The sequence below is a fragment of the Pelodiscus sinensis genome, chromosome 22 (assembly GCF_052426305.1).
Source record: "Pelodiscus sinensis isolate ZL-2025 chromosome 22, ASM5242630v1, whole genome shotgun sequence".
NCBI lineage: Eukaryota > Metazoa > Chordata > Testudines > Trionychidae > Pelodiscus > Pelodiscus sinensis.
Window position 1 is genome coordinate 3,360,172 of NC_143073.1, and position 7,974 is coordinate 3,368,145.

The window sequence follows — 7,974 nt, forward strand, 5'->3', positions numbered from 1 at the left end:
GAGAAATCCTAACCCGAATGATCGGGACTTCCCACTGAAGAACACAGAACCAGATTATGTCCCTTTTGCCTCATATGCAAATTTGACATCTGACCAAGGTTTGAACAAAGACTTGAACTGGATGAGCTGTTATATTCAACTCCCAAATGACATCAAAAGCGAAGTATCAGGCACTTACAGCCCACTCTATTCGTCTCCTTCTTCCCCTTTCCCCGCTTTTTCTACTATTCATTTGTACCTCTGGATCCCTAGCTCCATTCATCTGCAGAAGTGGGTTGTGCCCACAAAAGCTCACGGTACCATTGACATTTTTGTTAGCCTCAGTTACAGGCTAACCCAGCTCCCCCTTGAGACTCTTTTCCCCAGGAACGTGTCCTCGTTGGGGGCCCACGCAAACAAGCTGACAGCTAAGACAGGCAGAGCACCCAGTGCTGTGACTTTCCCACCGTGCTGCCTCTGCCGCGCTGAGCCCCATGCTGAGCGAGCCAGATTAATCGCCAAGATTTTAGAACGAGCGGAAACCACAGAGTCCCAGAGCCAGAGGAACCCAGCCTGGCTCATCGCCTGCTATCCACAGCTGGGAATGCTCAGATTGCTGTGTCTTTAAAAAGGGGCCACCTGGTTTAGCGGGGTATTGTTTTGTTTATTCCTCAGCCAATAACACCATTTCCGTAGGGCTCACTCATGACTCCGAGAAGGATTTTCTCCCTTCCCTTCTCATCACAGGGACCAACATCAGTTCAGACATTCTCTGCTACAGGCACAGGGCAGCCTGCCGGCCCATTCCCAGCTCACTTTGCAGGGGCGGCACACGTGGGAAGACGTTTCCGATGCTTGGATAATTCACTGATGTTGTCCATCCAGGAGCACTGTGTGGGAGAGGAAGGCGGTCAGAGCCAGAGTTAGTCTGCCTAACGGGGTACCAAGCTAACACTGGGAGAACAACCCACTTGTACCACAAAGGCTGGTTCGCAAACGACAGGACCCCCTGCCGGGCTTGGATAGACTCAGCCCTCGACCAGACTGTGGACTTGGGGGGTTGGAATGGGAGGGACACACCACGGTAGGCATGAAATAGACAGAGCTTCCTGGCCCAAGCAGGTTATTTATTGGGCTACTTGTCAGTTTTCCTTCTGTTTCAGAGCTGAATCCCAGGCCTCTCCCCGGTTCTAGAAAAGCGGTCAGAGCACAGGCAAGAAATCTCTGCTCTGGTCTGTGGTCCCGATTTCCACTTGTGCGCAGGGTAGGTGAAGTCCTAACATGCAGCCTCTTACTCTCCCTTGTCTGCAGCTGGGTCAAACCCACCACCCGGAAGCATCGCCTGCAAGCATCACTTTCCAGTGGTGCCAAAGGTAGTTCAGAGCCATGGAAGGCAGGGACCTGGAATGACCCAGTCAGAGAAACAGCCAGAGTGTATGGGAAGAGTCTCTCTCTCCGCGGAGATATCTGCCCCCTCCCAGGGCTAGCTCCCTGCACTCACAGAACTAACTTTGGGGCAGTGAAGACTGAACTACGTTTACAGCTACCAATGAATCCCAGAGCTTCTAGCAGGCAAGGCAGGGCCAACTTAGTTGAACTAACGGGCAAAGGCGAGGCAGAGAAAGGGAGCAATTTGCCTGGGTCACCCTGCAGAGCTGTAAGAGGGGCTGGAGGGGGCAGGCCAGAGCGTTTCATCCCCACGTTTCTTGGGTGCTGGCTGGCATCGTGCCCCAGCCCATCATGCCTGTGCTGCGCCTGCTCTCCTGAGGGTGTTGGGAGGACGTTAAACTGCATGAAGTGCCTGGTGGGCCAGGGCGGCTTGAAGGTGGGGGGTGCCCTGCGGGAGAGGAGGGGGGATCGGAGGGGGGTGCCCTGCCACCCTCCCCCGGGGAGCAGGAGAGGAGGGGAGATCGGAGGGGGGGTGCCCTGCCACCCTCCCCCGGGGAGCGGGAGAGGAGGGGAGATCAGAGGGGGGGTGCCCTGCCACCCTCCCCCGGGGAGTGGGAGAGGAGGGGAGATCGGAGGGGGGTGCCCTGCCACCCTCCCCCGGGGAGCAGGAGAGGAGGAGAGATCGGAGGGGGGGTGCCCTGCTACCCTCCCCCGGGGAGCGGGCGAGGAGGGGGGATCGGAGGGGGGGTGCCCTGCCACCCTTCCCCAGGGGAGTGGGTGAGGAGGGGGGATCAGAGGGGGGTGCCCTGCCACCCTTCCCCGAGGAGCGGGCGAGGAGGGGGAGATCAAAGGGGGGTGCCCTGCTACCCTCCCCCAGGGAGCGGGCGAGGAGGGGGGATCGGAGGGGGGGTGCCCTGCTACCCTCCCCCGGGGAGCAGGCGAGGAGGGGGGATCGGAGGGGGGTGCCCTGCTACCCTCCCCCGGGGAGCAGGCGAGGAGGGGGGATCGGAGGGGGGTGCCCTGCTACCCTCCCCCGGGGAGCAGGCGAGGAGGGGGGATCGGAGGGGGGGTGCCCTGCTACCCTCGGGGGGGGGTTTGAAGCTGCTCACCAGGCGCTTGTTGACGCTGAGGAGCGTGGCCTGGTGCTGGGTCAGCGCCTGCAGGTTCCGGGCCAGTCTGCCCAGCTCCCAGGCCAGCTCGGCCACCGCCTCCTCGAAGCCTGCGGGAGACACCGGACAGGCTGGGGCGCAGGGAACCCCCGGGCTCAGAGCGGGGCGCACCTACCCCCCCGGGGGGAACCTGCCCCCGCCCATCCCCCTCCCGGGGGGGAACCTGCCCCCGCCCAACCCCCTCCCGGGGGGAACCTGCCCCCGTCCATCCCCCTCCCGGGGGGGAACCTGCCCCCGTCCATCCCCCTCCCGGGGGGAACCTGCCCCCGCCCATCCCCCTCCCGGGGGGGGACCTGCCCCCGCCCATCCCCCCCGCACCTCTCAGCCGCGCCCCGGGACCCCCGCGCTCCATCCCCGAGCCCGGCCGCCGCGCGCCTCGCCTGGCCCCGCCCCCCACAATGCCCCGCGGGCCGAGCTTGTCCCGCCCCCCCACAGTGCCCCCGCCCCCTCGCGAATCCTGCCCGGACCCTCCCCCCCCCCCGCGGGCTGAGCTTGTCCCGCCCCCCCACAGTGCCCCCGCCCCCTCGCGAATCCTGCCCGGACCCTCCCCCCCCCCCGCGGGCCGAGCTTGTCCCGCCCCCCCACAGTGCCCCCGCCCCCTCGCGAATCCTGCCCGGACCCTCCCCCCCCCCCGCGGGCTGAGCTTGTCCCGCCCCCCCACAGTGCCCCCGCCCCCTCGCGAATCCTGCCCGGACCCTCCCCCCCCCCCCCCCGCGGGCCCTGTCCCTGGTCTCTTCCTCTCACTAGCCAACCTGACCCTGCCGTGCCCCCCCTCGCCAGCCATGACCCCCCCCCCCGCCCGGCCAACTGTGGCCCCCTCTCCTACCTGATGGGCCAGCCTGCCCCTGCCCTGTGGGCCTCACCTGGGCCTAGCACCTGCCCCCCATGCCTGGGCACAGGCTGTAGGATGGGCAGGTGTTAGTTCGTGGGGGGCGGGGAAACTTTCTGGGTCCCTCCCCAGGCCCCTGGGATCCTGGGCCATCTCTCAGCTCGGTGGCGCCCCAAGGGAGGGGCGGGTGCAGCTGGGCCTGGGCAGGAGCAGACCCACCTGTCCTGCTGCTCAGGGCCCCTTGCCCCCTCCACATCCAGAGTTCAGTGCCTGATGGGCGCTAGCACCGGCCTGTTTGTTATGGCTGCGGGGCAGGGAGTTTGGGCTCCGTGCTGCCGGTACTAGGTCTGTGAGCAGGAGGGTGGGTGACCAGCGGGTATCACCCTTAACGAGTGATGCTCACTGGGGAACGGTTAATTGGTACCCAGGAGCAGCCCATGTGGGCTGGGAGTCGTAAGCCTCACGCAGGGCCTGGAGTAGCCCCTGTCCGCAACACAAGGCCACTCCAGCCCGGCCATGGCAGGTGGGGGAGCTGGAACGGCCTTTCCTGTTTAATCCGTTAACTGGTTCAACTCCATGTTTAGCTGGTTATCACCCTGCTCCAGCCCTGCAAGGAGCCTGCAGCACTTCAAAGTGCCACATGCTCCTGGCAGGGCGGGAAAAGGCTTCCTGCCCCCCCCCCCACCCCAGACCCTGATTGGCCTGGGGGTGGGGGAGTGTGCCAAGCCTCTTCCACAGCATGGGTGCCTAGTGGGAAGGGGGGGGCAAAGGGGTTCCCTCACCCCCAGACCAATCATGGTCTGGGGATGGGGGAGCCCCCTCCCTTCCCATTTAGGCCCTGGCCCTTCTGGGGTGGCCCGGGGCTACTTCAAACATTTTTGAAGTGGCTCCCAGGCAAAAATTATTGCCCACTGCTGCTCTGAGATAGAGACAGCAAAGGGAAGGCGGCTGCTGCACAGCTGATCTGCGGATCAGCTGTGCAGAGGCAGCCCCTTTAAAACTGTCGCCTCAGCGAGATTTAAAGGGGCAGCTGTGGAGCCTGGGGTCAGCTGGGGAGTCAGCTGACCCCTGGCTCCATGGCAGCTTCCCCTTTGAAACTGCCGCCTCCGCACATTTCAAAGGGGCAGTGGAGCCCGAGGTCAGCTGAGGACTCCCCAGCTGACCCCAGACTCCTAGCGGCATGCAGTGTAGCATGGAGCCCGGTGTCAGGAGGGGACTCAGAGTCCCCCGCTGACCCCAGGCTCCATGGCTTTGAAATGCACAAGACTCCCCGCTGACCCCAGGCTCCATGGCTTTGAAATGCACAAGACTCCCCGCTGGCCCCAGGCTGCGCCTGGAGTTCTGCATTCCTCTGTTGAAATGTACAAGAGCCCCCGTAGGGAATGCGGAAGTGCCTATCGATTAGTCAGTTAACTGCATTGTAACATCCTTAGTCTGGAGTCATTGCCAAGATTTGCTTAGAGCCAGGGCTCCTTATAGCTGAAAACTGGGGGTCCTCCCTGCTAAGGCACCAAGCCAGTCACCAAGAACTCGTTAGCTGCCACCCAGGCCAGCAAGAAGCCTCACAAGCAAATCCCCTTCGACACCCCAGTTTTCCCTGTGCCTCCCAGCACTCACCTTATACCGGTGAGAGGTTATAAAGCCAATCTCACCAACAGCTTCTCCCCGTCCCAAGGGACCAGGACATCCTATGTTAGGATGGGTTAACAGTCCTTCCCGGGCCTCTGGTCAATAGCTAGGATGCTTCTGAAGTGAAGAGCAGGCTTGAAGACAAATGGAGGAACCCCTAGGCTCCCTGTTACGATTTTGCCCATGCGGAGGGAAATCCATCGTCCTCCTGTGCGATGGTACCTCCCAGCATGGAGTGCGTCCCATGAACACGTCACCTGGCCACATCCTTTGGCAAACAGCCATGGGGTACCTGCTGGTCTGCAGCAGAATTCCTCAGGGGTTTGCAGGTAACACTTAAGGGCCGCCGCCCCTCACAATAGGCAGCCACGCCTGCGGCTGTCTCCCAGCTGTAAACGTTTCAAATACCAGCCCAGAGCCCTATTCATAACTTCACATGCAAACATCGGACATGCGGGTGAGCAGCACAAACAGACCCAGCAAAACACGAGCTTTTATGAGACACCTCCCTGGGTGCAGCATCGGGGGGCAAACACACCCCAGTGGGTGCCCCAGTGAGCTGCATGTTCCTCCCCAAACCCAATAATGTCACAGTGCCCCCCCCCCCCCCGATCAGTCAGTCAAGGAGCAGAGCTCAGACCTGTTTCGGGCGCGCCAGGATCAGGAGCTCTATGGGAGCGGAGTCCTAGAACTTTTTTCTGTTGCAAAGTGGCAAAGGCGAAGAAACAGTCTGAAATCCTAGAGCTGGAAGAGACCTCAGGAGGTCATCCTGTCCCGCCCCCTGCCCAAGGCAGGACCAATCCCAACTCAATCAACCCAGCCAGGGCTTTGTCAAGCCGAGACTTAAACCCCTCTAGGGATGGACATTCCCCCCCTCCCTAGGGAACCCAGCCCAGTGTCTCTGAGTCAGAAGTAGTCGTGTGTGTGGACAAAGTCGCAGAGCTTTGTCCTCACAAATGGAAGGCCTTAGAGCGTCAGGTAGCGAGCGCTTTGTTACAAACAAGGCAGCCTTGAAATAACACTGGAGACACCAACATACTGATGTAAAGAATAGCTCCCAGATAAACAGATAGTAAGCAGAACGGCTGATGATTGATTAAGAGCTGATGATGCAAAATGCATAGACCCGAATGGGAGAAAAATCCTATAAAAGACGGAGCATCTTACACGAATCTCCGGGTCTCGTGAACATCTGAGCATCGGTCTGGACCGAGAGAAGCCCCCGCTCTTCCCCCTCGCATTTCACCTGCCTGGCCAGTAAGTGACTGTGAGCAACAGACTGGTAACTTTCAGTAACAGCAGGACTTTGTGTGTTTGTGGGTGTGTGTTTGTCTTTATGAAGCAGACGCTAACTATTTTTCTACTGTATTCCCACTAAACGCAGCGTGTTGCCTTTTCTCCTGGAAAAGATCCCATGTGCTTCTTATAAGCATCACACCAGAGAGAGGGAGCATCAAAGGATCCCTCCCGTCACCCATTCCCAGCCTCTGACAAACAGAGGCTACGGACACTCTCCCTGCCCAGCCATTGATGGGCCTACTCTCCATGGATCGATCTCCTGGCGAATAGGATGTTGAGAACCCTTAGGAAAGGGACGGCTAACAGGACAATACGTAGCCTAATGCCCCTTCAAGTGCTGCCTGCTGTCCCATCTCGAAATAGAGCAGCCTGGAAAGGTGCAGAGAAGGGGATCCCAAATGACGGGGGGGATGGAGCAGCTGCCATAGGGCAGGGATGGCTGCGTGTGGCAAAGAGCCAGCCACGGGGGCTAAGGAGAGGGCTATCACTCAGGAATGGGGAAAGTGACTAGGTGGGACCCACTGGGGATTTTATTCGCCTCCTTATAATGTACATGAGGTCTCCTGTCCTGTAGTAACCCGTGTGTGCCTCAGTTTCCCTGGGCCCTGCCCCAATACCTACACGGGGATGGGAATTTCGGTAATGACCTCCCTCAGGCACACACTGGCCGATGCCCTTTGTGTCCTGAGCCCGGATGGGGGGTGACCAGGTGACACCTTCTGCCTGGGAAGCAGGATAAAGGCTGGAGGGGGGGGGGCAGGCTGGGTCCAGGGGCTGGGAGAGGGTCAGTCTCAGCTGGCTTGAGGGGCCGGGAAGGGGCAGGGTTTGGCTCCGAGCCCCCCGATGGGCTGTCCTGGCTGCTCCTGGTGCCTGTGCCGACCAGTCTGTGCTGCACTGCATCCCCATCACAGCCCCCTCCTGTTCACCCTCAGCTGAGAGTCCCCTCTGGCTGCGGGTGGGGGGCAGGGCCGGGGACTCCCCCACACTTCAGAGGAGCAATGGGCTCACGTTGCAGTGGGGGAGGCCTAGGTTGGAGATTAGGACAAGCTCTGTCCCTAGGAGGGTGGGGAAGCCCTGGGCTGGGTTCCCTAGAGGTTTTGAAGTCCCGGCTTGACAAAGCCCTGGCTGTTGGGGTTGGTCCTGCTTTGGGCAGGGGGTTGGACTTGGTGACTCCCGATGTCTCTCCCAGCCTGGGATTCTAGGACTCTGTGTTATTTACCCCTCCAGGTAACATAAGGACCAGGGGCCACCAATGAAATTAACAGGCAGTGGGTTTAAAACAAACTTCAGGGAGTCCCTCACCCAAGGCACCTGTGGAACTCACTGCCAGGGGATGCAGGCCAAACACACACCTGGGTTCAGAAAAGACTGGGCAAGTTCACAGGGATGGGCGAAAGGCTCGTACCCGAGATGGGCCGGGACACAACCCCACGGCCTCTGCCTGCCAGAAGCTGGGACTGGAGAGGGGACGGATCCCTGCCCTATTCTGGCAATTCCCTCCAAAGCCTCTGGCAGCAGCTGCTGTGGGGAGCCAGGCCACTGGGCTAGTTAGACCGTGGGTCAGCCCCAGTGTGCGGTCCTAGGCCAGAAAGGATATAAGGGAGCTGGGCAGGGGTGCGGAGCTGGGAAGCCGGGCCAGGGTGCTGGAGAGCCAGGCTGGGGGTGCAGGGGAGTTGGATG

General features: G+C 60.8%; 1 long non-coding RNA gene across 1 annotated transcript; it reads right to left on the reverse strand.

Annotated features, from left to right (window-relative positions):
• Window positions 1-622: 622 nt before the first annotated feature.
• On the reverse strand, window positions 623-2,977 carry LOC142819738 (uncharacterized). Its single transcript, XR_016347752.1, has 3 exons — window positions 2,856-2,977; window positions 2,478-2,587; window positions 623-869 (listed from the first exon to the last, which is right to left on the reverse strand). It is a non-coding gene; the product is annotated as an uncharacterized LOC142819738 (long non-coding RNA).
• Between the last annotated feature and the right edge of the window lie 4,997 nt (window positions 2,978-7,974).